The following is a 9,747-nucleotide window of genomic DNA, read 5'->3' as shown; positions in this document are numbered from 1 at the left end:
CCTTGTCCTACTTTCTGAACCCTATGAACTTATTTAAGGTATATAAACTTACAAAGCATATACAAAAGTTTGCGTCCGTTGTGGTAAAGGACCTTGGAAAATAGAAAACATTAGAGTTGAAACCTTGGTGTTGCCATTTTAACATGTCTTTGCCGAAGGCAAATCTATAAATAATGCTCTTTACAGTCTAGTGTAAGATACCTTTAAATAAAAAGTTTTAGTAAGCGTGTTTATCAATCTCAATGAGGTACACGCTTTTGAGCATATGCTTCAGTCTTCAAGCACAAGTTATGGCAGTTTAAACCTGTGTTTGTTTATAATATCCCTTAAAATGCAGGTAACTAATGCTAACCAATACATGCTTAAAGGCACTACAGGAAGATACCCGTACTTTTTGAGTCAAGGGTAGTGTAGGAATGCACTAATTGAATTGGTCGATAGGAACAAAGTTGTCCTTGCATGGTTGTACTTGTGTCCATAAGGCATTCCTGGAAATGAAATTGCAGATGCCCTGGCAAACGAAGGCTCTGATAGCAATTTTGCTAGGGCCAGAGCCGGACTGAGTTTCCTTTACAAATAGCACATCTCTTATAAATATCAGTGGTAAGAGATTCAAATCCGAGCTGTGCCATAGAACTTTAGATCATAGATAAAAAAGCATTTATCTGTCCTCATTATAAAGGCATGACGGCTCCTAGATCTGAGTAAGGAGTATACAACTGGTACTTGGTGCGCTAAAAAGATTTGGTATTGTGGTGGCAAACTCCTCCCTTATTTAATTCATCCTGTCTATAGGATATTAAATTATAAGATGGCTGATGTGTTAATTTTGATGAAAACAATTCTTTTGATTGTCAGAGGTCTCAGGATGTGCAGTTGATTTTTGTGAAGACAATTTCTTCAAAAGCAAACAAGCCCTACAACTGGTGTGAGTGAAATTCCAACACTGTACTGTTCCCACTGAATTTTACCTTTTGATATTATTGAGTGAGTTTGCCAGCAACTCAGCTGTACTGAATTTTGAACATCAGTGATGGTGAAATCTTTGTACACACACATTACAAGCCTGCTCTCAGGGATCAATGACTTCTTGTATCCCCTAAATGTACAAGCCCTGGTGTTATCTAGAATCCATATCATGATAAAAAGAACAAATCTGAAACAGTTGTGTGTAGATATTATGCTTCTCAAAATAGCTCATAATACAAGTTTGAAAGTTTTAATGTGTGAAGGCAGTAAGAAGGATCACCAACTCTGAACCCAGTCTGGCTAAATATAGTAACCAGACAAATCATTACATCACAGTTATCATAGTTGATGTAAGAGATTAAGAGTGATAATGGCAACCAGAAGATACTTTCTTATCTTCAATGGTTCCTGGTACTTTCCTATCACTTCAAGCTGATCTTAAATTTATCTTAGATAGGCATTACATGAGAAAAGATGGTAAACTCATATGAGTAAAGATGGTAAACTTGAGTATAACTGAAAAACTGAATTTAGTACGAGAGTACAGATCTAAAAATTATATTTTGAGAAATATATTTCTTTTGTTTGAAGTGTTTCATTATTCTCATAATATGTTAATACGTTGTTAAATTAGGCAACAGGTGTAGGGACTGGAAATTAATTCCAAAACTCACAACATGCTCCTAAATAATTTTGGATTTACCACTAGCCTGTTGAAAGTTTTTAAACTACCACAGAGTTGTATTATGTATTGTTATATCTACTAAAATGAGACGTCAGGAAACCAATTAAGTACTGTATTGATAAGCCGCTTTGTGACTTTTAGATGATGGTCTTCTTACCTTTATTTTCTTCGACTATATACATTTTATTGTGTTCGATTAAAAAAACTAACAAAAGTAAAGTAACAACACGGAGTAAGACACACTGTGTGTTGGTGTTGTAGACAACACAAGTTTAGTGTGCTGTGTTGTATCTTACTTATCTTGGTTAAGTTGTGAAAGAAAGGTCTGAAAATAAGATTTTTCTTATAAAGGTCTAGGCCAATACCTTTCTTTGAATTATAGATGTAGAACAGTATTTTGTATTTTATTATTATTTAAATCACCATTATTTTTAGCGAGTTCTTGTTAGTTTATTTTTCTGCTTCTAATTCGAGGCGTGGCATATTTCATTAACCCTTGAATAGTTATGTGAATATGACATTACCTCTCCTTTGCCTCCGATTTCTCTTTTGGTGCAATAGTTCCAAGAATTTCATGAAGCATCTCCTGAGTACAAGAATCCTCTGTACTTCTGTTATCAATCGTTTGTTACTAGTCAAGCAGAAATGTCTATGTAGTGATGATGCTTCCTAGAAGTAAAGCCTTTCCCAATGTCCAATCTTTTAAACTTTACTTTATTGAAACTCCTAGTGTCTCATGGGTGTTTACTAAGACATTAACTGTTGATCCAATATTGACCTTGACAATTGGTTTGTAGATTTGGAAATGTTACAATTTTTGAATAAAATATACACTCCAAGGTTTATTTTTAAGTTAGAAATTTCATTCTGTTAAGAGCACATGATTATTTTAATACATAAATGTCGAAGCATAATTACATGGCATTTGATTAAATAGTTATTTTATGGGATTATATTTTATAAATTATTTTATATTCAATAATAAAAAAGGTTCTTAATTGTACACTGACGTTGCTTGCCATAACAATAATAACATGGCCTAGTCTTAAACTCTAACAATTGTTTGTAAAAATCTAGTGCAAGCAAATCTCAAAATCTGGACCATTCCCCATTACTTTTCATAGACAATTTTAATATCATTGCAAGTGGACTATGAATTTCATAAAGGAAGAAAAAGTAGATTATCTTTAAAAATACCTTCACTCAAAATTTAAACTTAACCAACAGTTTAGTATTTTTGTGTGATGGAAGTACCAGCAGACTTTCACACTTGTGATATTAGAAGTTTACAGTAATAACACAATCAATTAAAATATTGGTAGCCTGGATTATGAAACGTAATCAGAAGGTTCTGTAACTCAGATTGCATAATTTTGTGGTGGCGCTGCCTATAGACCAGTTCACTGAGTAGTTTCTGCAACCGTCGCTAGGTTACAGCACAAGTTGAAATTATATGTAAGCAAAGTCTAAAATTCCATAAATTAAAATAAATACAAATAGCTACGGCTTCAGATTTAATCGTTGTAATATGGTTACCATATTGTCTTGAATGTAAAAAAAGACATAATTGTTTGTTTAAGAATTTGAAGTTATAGTTATCACTTACTTCTTATTTTTGTAAAACCTGACGATGCATTAGTTTTGTCAACTATATTCACAGTCACAGTATTGTTTATTCGACAACAACAGTAACTGTTGTTGTCGAAAGGGATTCATTTCTCTACCTATATGTAGGCTATCCATAATCCAACACCAGCTTCAGGAACACTCTGTACTGTACGGAAGGCCGGGCCAGTTGCAGTTGGCGCCATCCTTTATACCTCAGTCGCAACATTTGTTCTCTTTTCGGTTATTTTGAAATTACTTCTCCATAGCTATTTTTGTTTTTAAATACAGTTAGTTTACAGTTAGCTATACATCTTCGGATTCCATACAAAAAAAATCAAAAAATGTTTTAAATTAATTGTGATTTACATTATTTGGAATCCTTATTTTTGCACTTATTTCCTCCGCAACAGACAAAAAATTGTGATTAAATTCGTTTGCCATTCGTTCAGGTTCATATATTACATTACCATCTACACCTAGATACATTGTAGTATAATCAATGTTTTTCTGGCCCGTTATACCGTTTATAACATTCCAAGTTTGTTTCAAATTAGAATTAAGATTTTTAAATAGTTTAGAATAATAATTGTTTTAAGGCTCGAATATCGATCTGTAATTTATTTCTATACTCTCTGAATTCATTTATCTTTACCTCATCCTGAGGATTTTCTTTTAGCCGATTTACCAAGTTATTTCTAATTTTAATACGTTGCCAAGTAGTATAATTAATCCAAGGTTTTAGTTTTATGATATTTGAGTTAATATTTGTTTTAGGTTCTTTTGAATTTAAAATATTTTATAAAATACATCACAAGCCTCGATGCACCTGTTTGTTTACATACAATGCGCGATTTTAAAACTTCTTATCTGCTCCTCTGTATCTACTCGATAACAAACCTGTTATGTTATCTCTAACTTGACCCACTCGCCGGTCCAGTATTTGCCGCGCAGTGTAAATGAACAGCAGTCATACAGTGGTCAGTTACGCCAATATCGATCATTCCGGTTTCAATGCTGAGTTTATTTTTATTTGAAAGGTTTCCCAGTACGTGATTTACACATGTTTTAGAATTATGCGTAATTCTAGTTGGTCCAGTGAGAAGTGATTCCAATCCATTTCTAGCTAAGGTAAATTTATAATCATCAATAATAGAACTACCATCTAAGATAACCTCTATCTCCCAATATTAAGATATGTCTACACGGCTTAATATTAGGTTCTCCCAACTTCCGGTTTAGTTGAGCAATAATGGTTTACTACAATGTTGATACCGTAGTCTTCTATAAATAGCTATTAAATTTATCTGACAACTTAATATTAATTTGTAATGCAAGCATTAATACATCAGCTGTTTCGAATTGTACTGGAATTGTAACGTCAGTGATACTGTTTTGTTCAAAGATCGCTATTCTACCTGACCTGTAATTCTCATTCGTTTTTGCATGTAGAATATAATTCGTAATCCAATAAAATTGGGTCTCATTAGATGTAATCTAGATGTATGATAAAATTATGATCTTAGGTAAGTGTTAAAATACTGATAAATCCACCAGGAAGGAATCGAAATTAGCCCTCTATACTTCTAATATTTTGGTGCATAATAATTAGACCTTCAATTTGGCTTGAAAATCAATATTTTTTACGGAATTAATTTGTTATTTGTTAATTACTAAAATACAATTAACGATGACTCTTATTCAGTACTGAGAGATATTGACTTTACATTAGATTAACATATATTTAAGTTCCTAGTAGTAATGCGATATGCATTCAAATCAGCTTTAAATTAATGCCTAAACCATGTAGTTATAACTGTAGTATGTACGGTATTCACCACCCCAATTATATTGCTTGTGATTCCATTAGTAATAATAACACGAATCCCAAGTTGTCGATATCTGTTATATATGGTTGTGGTTTAGAATTTGCTATCGGTTTGTACTCCCGACTAATAAAAAAAATCTTTTTCTACTTTAGTTTCAGGATGATTAGTAACAAACTCACCGTATCTATAACTTGTGTTAATAATCGGTTACTGATATAGAGCAAGATTAATAAATAGCAACTGTCGGCTAAACTGAGAAATACTCAGTACAAAATGTTTCGATTTGCTCAAGTATGAAATAAGTTTAGTAAATCTAGATTTTAAATATCAGTAAAAAATAGAGACTAATTTTTTATTTAACCTTAATTTCTTAATTCAAGCTTTTTGAAATGACTTTTAATAATTCATTAAACTAATTTAATTGACGTTTCATTAAATGACAATGGGTTCGCGTACTCATGAACACTATAGATTATATGCTCAACATCTGTGTGTCCACCAGTTGACACTTGAACGTAAATGAACGCATTTTCGCTAATTAGATAAATGACGTATATTCAATTGAAGGCAGCTTGATGTCAAGTAATAAAATCTGAAAGTCGATTTTAATTACTGTGAAATTCCAGTTAACGTAACATTTTTAGATTTTTTCTTCACAAATAACATTTATGTTTGGGAAAATATGAAAAATAAAAATAAAATTGAGGGAAACTAGATTTGTGAAGGAATTGTGCCTTCGTCATTGTTTCTTATGTTATTTATTGCTAAGTACCAATGGCAATATCTTTATACTTTTCCGAATTATTTTTTTCACACAGATATTACTAAAACAAATTGTTCTTATTTCACAAAATCTTAACTTTATTATTCTACTAAAATTAAAATAACTGGGATTCAGATATTTAAAAATGTATTCGGTTTTAAAAGGTTTTATTTTATTGAACTATTTTCTAATAATGGCTGAGGTTTAAATACGAGATTTATGTAATTGCATATTGAATAAAACGCCGATAACGATTCTCTCTCTATGCCACAAAATTGCTCTCGCAGCTGTACTTTCTTTGGTTAGACTCGCCACGTAGTTGTCTCACTCACCGCTAGGTTGCAGCACCGGGCATCTTGTGTTCATTATGTGTTTGCGAGTTGCAAACATTTGATGAATAAAATTAAACACAATAAACTTCAGTTTCACATTTAAAGTTAAAAATATAGTACTCCTATATGTAGAAATTTATAAAACAACCATTAGTATATGCCAATTTTGTTGAATTCTTAATTATTACCGCCTTCTAATTTAAATGAAACACGACAACAAAATGACGTATACGCAGTTCACCATATATACTCAACTGAGAGTGTAGACAGATGTACTTGCTTCGGCAGTACATATACTAAAATTGGAACGATACAGAGAAGATTAGCATGGCCCCTGCGCAAGGATGACACGCAAAATCGTGAAGCGTTCCACATTTTTTGCAGAATTTTGGTTTGAAAGTGAAGTAAGAAATAGTCCATAATTTTATTTCGGATCATATTCCAAATAGTGTATATTATACTAAATTTTATTTTTGCTCCTAAATAAAATCTATCTTATCCTGTGTGTATTAAAATTGCACAGTGCTTATATTCAAGTAATCTTCTGAAATGTAAACAAAACACCGAGTATGATATAGTTGCGCATGTTTTTGTTTTATTTACTCAGTATTAACTTAGAATATAACATACCTTAACTGTTTCCGATTAAAAAGATGAAATATAACGACATCCTAAGTCAGTAAGTAAATTATGTGGTATTTGAACAGGCAACCGTAATTTGATTGACTTTTACAAAGAGAACAAATTTCACGTTGTATGAGTCCTAAATGGAGTGCCGCTTGATTTACAAACTTGTCGAAAACCTTTATTAAAATAGAAGGAAAAAGTTTAGAATATTAAATAATTTATCATATCACATTATAAAAAAAAATACTTTTTCTTGTTTCAAATGTAGGATTAGTAGTAAAAGTTAAAAGAAAATCAGAATTTTATATACTCGTAAGATATATATATATATATATATATATATATATAATATTAATATAAATATAATATAATATATATAAATATAAATATAATATAATATATAAAATATAAATATAATATAATATATAAAATATAAATATAATATATAAATATAATATCATATATTAAAATAAAATATAATATAATTATATAACATTTTCATTTAATCTATATAAGATTGTATAGAATAAATAAAAATGATTCACAAATCTTGTATAGTCGGTAATTGAACACTAAACAAACGATGGTGCTACAAACACAGCCAGAACAGTATCTGAGAGTCTACAGTTCTCGGTGGAGTGCGAGCGTGTAGTGTCGCCATATATACACAGGCCGTCTGCACAGCGGGTCGGGAGGACCGATGCAACTAGGTGTCGAAAGGGGTTCACTTCCCTACCTGTAAATAAATCCATAATCCAGCACCAGCTCTGGGAACACCCTGTACTTAACTGTTCAGGTCTCAGGTTGGACACTTACACCTCAGTTGCGACACTTGTTCTCCTTTTACTCATTCGTCCTGATATTTTAATGGGATGTTACTGCTAATGAAGTATAGTTGGATTTTACATTTTGGGGTTCTTCAGAAAGTCAGTTTTGCAGATTAAAATTTTCCAAATATTCCTTATGTTTTGTGTTGCATAACTTTGTAATGTAATGCATGAATTGTAAATAATCAATTGTGGGCGTAATACAGATTTTCCATTAAGCCCTACATTGCTTACAAGATAGCCTACCGCTCTGGATTCAGGATATTACCTGGATACAGGATAGAAATACCGATAAATATCTCATATACTCTCCGTATTAGAGTACATATCGCTTACACACCCAAGGGTGTTTCAATTGTTGCTTTTCAGAGCATTTTTAGACGGAAAGCTCATTTAATCCAAATGTCGACCACACAAGATATTCATTATAGAGCAGTATTCTGTAGTGTGAACCTCTATTATTTTATTATATTAATTGGTAATCTTCCAAAATGGAGAATCAACAATGTGGACAAATAAATCTAAATAATAACGTTGGAATCTTCCACTTCAGTTTTGTACAAATATCAAATACCACGCACAGTTCTGGGCAAAACAACGTTGTCTGAATCTCTCTACAGTACTATGTATCTGCCCAGAAACCTAAAAGTCACATTTTAGGGTGTATGAAGCCAAATTTGAAGAAAAAAGTAATATGCTCCATGCCTTTAAAAAAATGTAATGTATTAAATATAAATAAATACATAAACTTTTCAAATATCTTATTCAAAACTTCCCATTGTTTTAATGTTACTTACAAGATTACTTCATTCGTAATAATTAATGTTTCCATCACTTTTAGAAAAAGTGGTTGGGATCGGTGCGCAGTCGTGTTTTACCGAAGCTGAATTCTGAAATACGATTAAGCGCCAAAGTACACTCTACTCTGTGTGATGGACAAAGTTATTTATAACATAACATGCCAAACAAATAAAAACTTGTAAGTTTACATTTTTTACTGAATAACTCAATTATTACAGTTATACTGTACAGTTTGAGTATAAAAACAGACGTTATTTAATTGTACTAAAACAATAACAAAGTTTGAGGTCAATAGACTGAAAAACTTAAATTGTGTCAATCTGATTTTTCAGATTCTGTAATGAGGTAATAAAGTCGTCCTTACTTCTTTTGTACAATTTTACAATTGATTTGGTTAACATTGCTGCTAAATATATAGGTATCGAATATATAAATATATATAGTCACTGATGTATACAATTTGTAAACGTATTCACGTGGTAAAGAATATATATTTTACTATTCTCTCTCTCCATCTGCACAAATAAAGGCTTATTTTATAGTATGACGTAGTCAATTGTAACTGAAAAACTACTGAATACTCTCTAACTTAAACTTTATAAATTGTCAAACGATTTAAAATTAAATATTTGTAGTAATATACTTTTTATTTCGCTCCGTTATTTTTCCTTTTAATTAATGATCATTTTTTGGCAATGTCATACTGCTTTAATATTTTAAAATGGATTTTGACCATAAAATTATATCTTAAATTATAGCTACTTAGAAACCAGTAAATTATAAACTGTTATCATGTCTAAAATATTATTTTTCCATAACAATATAACTATTTAAATTTAATGAAGGTGACCCAATTTATATTTTTAGTTACGAAAAGAAACACACATGACTTCAGACTACGCGGGGTGAATGTTACGCACCTTTACATTCCCTGCACATTGGAATATAATATAATACAGTATCTTGTTTAAATACAATGTATGTACTCTCACGGCGATACTGCCCTTGGATAGGCTCTCCACATGGTTGGCTCCACCGCCGCTAGGTTGCAGCACTACTCAGATCGTACGTGTTCGCGTCGCGAGTTATGCGCATTTAATAATGAGAATTAAACAACATTAACTTCAATTTCATATTTTAAACTCGAAATATAGTAATCCTATACGTTGTGATTCATGGAAAGTCATTAATACATTTAAATTATGTTAAATTTATAATTATTACCGCCTTTCAATTTAAATGAAACACGACAACAAAATGACGTATACGCAGTTCAACATATATACCCAACTGAGAGTGAACAACAGAT

The 9,747-nt window shown here is 31.3% G+C and overlaps 1 non-coding gene across 1 annotated transcript; it reads left to right on the top strand.

Annotated features, from left to right (window-relative positions):
• Positions 1 to 6,455: 6,455 nt before the first annotated feature.
• On the top strand, positions 6,456 to 6,562 carry LOC124361562. Its single transcript, XR_006922321.1, has one exon. It is a non-coding gene; the product is annotated as a U6 spliceosomal RNA (small nuclear RNA).
• The last annotated feature ends 3,185 nt before the right edge of the window (positions 6,563 to 9,747 follow it).

Source organism: Homalodisca vitripennis, chromosome 4, assembly GCF_021130785.1.
Source record: "Homalodisca vitripennis isolate AUS2020 chromosome 4, UT_GWSS_2.1, whole genome shotgun sequence".
In the NCBI taxonomy this organism is placed as follows: domain Eukaryota; kingdom Metazoa; phylum Arthropoda; class Insecta; order Hemiptera; family Cicadellidae; genus Homalodisca; species Homalodisca vitripennis.
The sequence above is the reverse complement of the archived record's forward strand: the minus strand, read 5'-3'. Positions and strand labels throughout refer to the sequence as shown.